Genomic DNA, 7,501 nt, shown 5'->3' on the forward strand with positions numbered 1-7,501 from the left:
AACACACAGTTTCAAAACGGAAATGGATATTATAATTTCGGACCATACCTCCGCTATGGTGCATCACAGGGGGGTTGATGACCTTGAAACATTTAGGCGTTTGATAAAACGTTATATTTTTTCGAGAAAACAAGGTCAGATTGAGAGTTAACAGCCCGCTTACATTTTTAAGACAGAAAGTGAATTTCTAATAGTCGTACCAAGAGAGCAAGTACCTTTTATTAACGTGCATATAGGTGCTGTATAATATTATTAAATATAAACGTGATACACGTTGTAACATATACGTACAGCCGCGGGGAGCCACTTGTAACGGGCAAGTTTATACTATAATATAGTTTGTATGACAATCGTTCAAATTCCGTGATGTGATCTTAAAAAAAATCCAAGCGAAAGCCAATATAATTGGTCGTATAATGATAACGCAAAGAAATGATAAAAAAAAAATAACAAATAATAATATATTCAAAACAATGTTAATGGCAACGACGAAGAGTTGTTCACAAAACGTATTATTTGATAACACAATGTTTTACTTTCTTTTTCCTCTCCTCGGCAGTGCAATTTACACTTCTTCTTGTCGCTCAACTCACACACAATATATACGCGCTAGTGTATATTAAACTATGCGTGCGTCTACTATTTATTCCGTCGTTTTTGCCGAACTCGAATGTACGCCATTGCCGTAGAGTATGGCTGGAACCCTCAAATTCGTTATCAGAATAAGTACGTGAAAAATATTTAAGTTCTTATATATTATCTTTTTAGAATTATAATATAGTTATACAACGCAATGACTAATAGTGTATGTTGTGGGTAAATAATGCGCGTTGACCGTCGAAGTATATTATCCTTACTTAGAAAAGTGGAAAATAATATGGTAACGCGACTTGTGAGAAACGAATTGACTGTGTCGTACATATAATATGATTATCAACATAGAATGTACGTGCTTCTGTACAATATTTATACAAAACAGTGAAAATCAATCAAAAGATGTTTCTACAAAAATTCTAGAGGAGGCATTGTTTCAGTACCATAGCACAAAAAAATTATATTTATAGTCTTCCCAAAGATTGCTTAAATGTTCTTTTGTTTTATTCTTGTTATGTATGTTTAAAATCGTTTTTAATATGTGTATTATTTATAATATTACATTAATTTATCATATTTAGTTTGTATGTATTAAAATAAAATATTCAAATCTATTCTTGGTATACTCTTTTTTCTTCACCTATTAACATTTCATGTACTATCAATTAAATTAAAGTGCATTATATTCTATAAATAAAACGGTATTACATAATTAATAATTATACGCATGCGTGAAAAAAATTAAATTGAATGTCTAAAAATGCAGAAGTCGTTAAATTTAAATTTACTTTTATAAGAAGTTTTGTAATCGCGTTAAATACCTATTAATGTTGTTAACTAGTTGCATCAATGGATAAATTCAACGAAAACAAACCAATAAATTTAATCAACCATGAATTTGTATTTGAAAAGGAACATGTCACTTCTTGGTTTTTAAATGAAAAGAAAAAACCTAAGTATTTACATTTCACTTAATTTATTAATTATTTGATTGCTTAAGAAAATCGTTAAGTATAATATAAGTATATTATATTATACAAAGTTATATTAAACATTTATTTTTATAAAAAATATAGTTAATAGAAAAAAACTACGGTAATAATAATTACATCATTCATAAGTAATTACCATAAAATTGGTAGAAAAAAAAAGTCAGTAATTTTAATTATTTATTATAAAATGTAATACTTGTAATATATTGATGGTAATATTAATCATAGTAATCAAAATCAATATTATTTGTTCTCATAATTATTCAAAAAAATAACCCTTAGTACCTACCGTTGTTTAATTCGTTAAAATATTATCGCAGTATTTCTAAGGATAGTAAAAACCTTGATACATATCACATGTAAAGAAGAAACTTTAAAATTATAAAAATTAATAAAAATAAACAATATTTTAAGTGTTGCAACATACTCACAATAATAAAAGTTGTAATTAAATAAATATACATAATATTTAAAAAACAAAAATATAATAAATTCAAAACAAATTTACAAAAATGAAAAAAAAAAATATTTCAGAAGATGATTTTTTTTAATGCAAAAATTAAAAAAATATTCATGCAATATTGAATTTATTTTCTTGTATTTGCGTATATAATTACTCAAATAATAATATAATATTGATATTTAAAATCATTTATAAAAATATAACGAAATATTTACATACCTATGTAGGTATGAACTTAGTATAAACGTGTAAATGAATAATTAAAAAATGTACATAATATTTAGATAAAAGGAATTTTACAAAAAAACAATATGAAATAAAAATTCAACTAATTCTAATATTTTAAACACGGAAACACACAGGCCAACTATTTATATAATGATAATGTAAGTATAGAAATTATAATTTTCCTAATATTTGATAATATATTTTAAACAATTATAATTATTCAATAATTTATTATACCTTATTTATAATATGCCAATTCTGTTATTTACGTTAAAATGTAACAAGTAATTTTAAAATTAAAAATTAAATATTTTTTTATTGTTTGGGAATTATCATAAATCATGTTTGGAAGAAGTGTTCAAAAATATCGTCGATTTTTTATTGATATAGCTAATCTTCAGTAATCAAACTATATCTGTAATATTGCCATACTATTATGTTTTACTGACCTGCAGTAATATATGTAAGTAATATGTACATTGGTATTTTTTTTCGTCGTTAGTAATATTATGATATCGTTAAGAGTATTTTACAAAAATGTTGTTTTTTTTTTGTGTATCAGATAGCTTAAAAAATTCTAATTTTTCAATTTTTCTTATATTAATTTAAACAATAATATTACACTAATTTATTATTAATTTATTCCTATCAAACGTTATTGATTTGCATATAAATTATATTATGAAGTATGATAAGAAGAAAGAAAAAAATCATCATTATTAGTAATATATAATATATATATTATTTGTATTTTATGTTAAGTTTAAACCAAACCGTAACATTGTATTATTGTTTAATAGAGTAACTATTAATAATGGTATAAATATATTTTTTTTACACATAATATTATAATATTATTATATAAAACACCTTCATAACGCTTTAATGATAAAAACTATCACAAACTTTGTGGCCTAGCGTACAGGTCTCTCGAGCACAATGTTATTACTATCGATAAACAAGTGCATCTCACTAAACCGTATCATCATTAAAATTTACTTTAACAAAAATAATAAAAAGCAGATAGAATGGCAAAAACAAAATTGAAAATCTAATTTATGATTTTAATTTGTAACAAAGACACACCACTAAAAAAAAACCCAATTCTTTACCTGTATATTTGGCGGCTGGTGGCCGCACTTGGGCCCTGCAACGGTGGATCACGGTCGTCCTTTTCTAGAAGAAAAATCGGTTCGGATACGATTGCGTGTGTATAAAATATTGTTATTATTATATTATATAAATTATAATAAATGCGATTTTGTATGTGTCTAAATGGCAAAAAAATATCCGTTCGTATGATTCTCAGGCGGACGGGTGAGCTTGTGTCTATACGAGTGTGTGTATATGGTGAGTGTACACGCGCGGGTAATGTCTAAATGGTGACTGCACAAGAAATTAAACCTCCGACGTCGACGTCGTCGTGGTCTGTTCATTTCGCCGGGCGAACGTGTGCTCTCGCCGCCGCCGTCCTTACCACCGACCGGTCGTTCTCGCGATAATAACAACAGTGTTTTACGTACATCAATAGAAAAACGAACGGTTTTCGCCGTTTATTCGGTAGATAGGTAATCGGTTTTAAGAGCGAATTCTGTAGTTCCTAATTTTTTTTTAATTTTAAGTATTTTCCACATGATAAAAACGCACCTCATATATTTCCGTTACGTTTCGTTTCGTATAGTAAACTACGATTGCGTTACAAGATCGATTTTACGAAATTATTCGCACGGGAGCACAATTTCGAGGTTGGCGATTAAACATATAAAACAATTGACTATAGATAATATGTTCAATAATTCGTCATTATTTCGATAATGATAATTAATTATTAACATTTTTATATTTTTATACACACTGACAAATTTAAATAAACATTCATATAAAATATTTTATAATAATGACGTATTAGTGTATTTACTACAGGTTTTATAATTTTATAGTGTATAAAAACGAAATAATTATATTATAGTTGTACGGTTTAATGTTGTTTTTTTTTTTTTTTTTTTTTTTTGTAGCGAACCTTTTACAATATAATACCTATACATTTTCTATCAACATTTTTAGAATTTAATACAATGATTTGTTTGTGTTTTTACAATAAATAGGTATTTTGTGTATAAACGTCGTCAAATATGTCAAACATAGCTATAATATATACGACACTCATTAGTCATATTAAACGTCTGCTAATATTCAATAAATTATAATTAATATCTTGTCTTACTGTACTTGACCAGGAAATTTTTTTTTAATTTAATAATACTGCACTTATGTTTTCAAGGTTTGCAATACAAGTTGAATAACTCACTGCAATCAAAACCACAATTTTGGTATTAAATTTATAAAAATCTTAGCAGTAGAAAAATAAGTAAAATAATTTATATGTATTTTAAAGTGACACATTAGTAATAAATAAACAGTTTTGTAAGAAAACATTCATGGCTTCGCAATCCATAATGTTGTTTGTTTAAAAAAAAAAAAAAAATATACGCCTGCATTTTTTTTTTATAACAGTTTTAATGTATGTATTACTATAATATTTTAATTTAATTTTACGAAAGTGAATGAGTTAACGGTTGAGTAAAGATGATTACAATTTTGATTGTGTTAAATGTTACGAAATTAAGTTAAACGTGAGGTTTTTAACATTTATCAAATGCACACGAGACGTGCAAAATTGTCAGAGACGACGAGATTTACTTTTAAATGTTTATGTGACAAATGGAAACTATATCTAAATATTTATATTATAATATTTCATTTAAAATAATTGTATAAAACTATATATATATATATATATATATAAATGTCGAAAGGTTTATAATACGATAAAATTCTTCAGTTAATTTAATTTTATCGTTGAACAAATTTAGCAGAGTAGATGCTGAAAATTCAGAGAAATAAAATCATCCGAAAATTTTCATGTAAACAACACATATTACTATATACGCGTCCAAATATATTGTCTGGACTGACTCGTGTCAAAGCGGAAAACATAAATGTTAATATTATTAAATGTTACGAAATATACACAAACCACGACGGTCATTATTCATACCAGGTAAGCGTGAATCGTGTAAAACTGTCTGGTAGATAGGTAATCAAAAAATGTATAATATTTTAATTATTATTTCACATGATACGTGTAATTAAAATGTCGCATAACGTATTCAGTTTCAGCATGAAAATGTATTAAAAATAAAGTAGAAATTCGAGATTAGAATAAAATAAATTATTACTCATTATAATAATATTGATGTTCTTAAACTTTTTATGTGTTATTGTAAATCAATAATTAATAAATATGTTAATCATTATTTTTACGATTAAAAATATTTTTAAAAAATGATATTATATTTATGTGTAAATGGATCAAGCGACAATTTTTTTTTTATTAAAATTTAAATTAAAACGGTCAAAAAAATAAAATATATAATATATTAAATTCTAAATCATATGGTGGAGTAAAATATTTATAGTTTTAGTAAACATTTTATATCGAAAGCATTGAAAATTATTATTAAAATTTCAATAATTATGCTATTCTAGTGTCCATAAAATACTATGGCATCGGGTGATTCTACTCACTTTACTATGACTTTTAACATAACCGTTTTAATCATATCATGTAAAAATCATTTATTAATTGAGTGATATTAATTTTGTTCTATACAAATTAATTAATTTTCTGATACCTAATAGTAATTCATTATTTAATAATTTAATAAATTTATTCTCAAATGGATGTTGGTTATTATCGGTACACTATTATGTTATTATTACATAGGTACATTATTATGGTTTTCCTTTATAAACTGTAAAATAATTTTTGTTTTATGATTTTGACTTCCCTAATACAACAATAAAATTGTTCACTGCCCACAGGTACCCAAAGGAATATACCGCAAAAACAAGTTTATGCATTTTTTATGACCAAATTAAGACAACAGAGTACAAACATAAAATTACGTTGACATAATAGTATGTATAAATATTTTTTTTCTTTTCAACATAAAAGTGTCATACTTAAATACAGCTTAAGTAACAATTTAAACAAATAATATAGTACTCCTTTTAAAATGTGTAACTATCTAGTATATTATATTATTATATATACAAATCATATAAAATATTTGTAAATAATATTAAACAAGCTTAAGGCATATTAGTTACTAATAATAATATGATTGCAAGTCATACACGTCAATCAGAATACATATTAAATTACTTGTTTAATATTAACGGCTTAAACGATATTAAAACATAAATTTTACTATCACAAATCATTGTCTCATTGAGTTCAGTGAGTATAAGATAATATATTATACCCATGTACTAATATCGACTTATATCTATATATTAATAGTTAGAAATATGATCTAGATTGTTAATACGGAATAGTGAAAGATTTCTGTCATACAAGTTAATAAAAAATGATAATAAGAACTAATCAATATCGTACCAACCGTTTAAAACCGAATCGTTTTAATTATGTATTTTGATATAAAAGTAAAAACAATACTATATAAAATGTTAAGTGTATAATAACAAATGCAAGGAGGCCGAACATATATTATAATTACTAGTGCCTGGCGTACAGATAAAAGAATGATAATTTATACACATGTTTGAATTATGTATCACCTATTGTCACGAACAAAGAAGAAATACTTTGAGTCTCCGAATATAACTACGATTTACACATTCTTAATCGTAATTAAAAAATAACAACAGAATATTATTATTATAATATTCTATATGACATTTATAAAATATTATAATTTAATCGGTTAAATTTGTCAAGTATCTAATTAAACTTTATGAATATTAATTTAAAGTAGATTTAAGTATTTTTATGAAATTAAAATAAACTAGGTAATATTTTACATACATAATATTATACACGGGTATTATTTTTTGTATATTCATTAGTTAAATAAAAACCATTAAATTATGTTTGACTTTATTTGTAACAGTCTCTTGTAATTTAAATTTAATATCTTAAAATGATAATATAGTGAATATTTTATACATCACGATTCGAAGACCAATACTACAACATAACAACATAATCGAACATTATAGGTACCACAGCAGTAAATAAGTACCTAATAAGTAAAGACAATATGCCACACTATAATACCTATTATATATTTAATATATTACTGAAATCGCTTTATTAACTAGTTGTAAGATACTTTTTTCATTTAAGTACAATGGTGAG

The 7,501-nt window shown here is 24.7% G+C and overlaps 1 protein-coding gene across 1 annotated transcript in view; it reads right to left on the bottom strand.

Moving 5' to 3' along the window:
- Positions 1–3,678, bottom strand: part of LOC114133067 (mucin-5AC) — a 99,369-nt gene extending 95,691 nt beyond the window's left edge. The window contains exon 1 of the mRNA XM_027998692.2: positions 3,390–3,678. The gene's annotated coding sequence lies outside the window, so the exon portion shown is untranslated. The remainder of the gene's footprint in view (positions 1–3,389) is intronic.
- Between the last annotated feature and the right edge of the window lie 3,823 nt (positions 3,679–7,501).

Source organism: Aphis gossypii, chromosome 2, assembly GCF_020184175.1.
Source record: "Aphis gossypii isolate Hap1 chromosome 2, ASM2018417v2, whole genome shotgun sequence".
In the NCBI taxonomy this organism is placed as follows: Eukaryota; Metazoa; Arthropoda; class Insecta; order Hemiptera; family Aphididae; genus Aphis; species Aphis gossypii.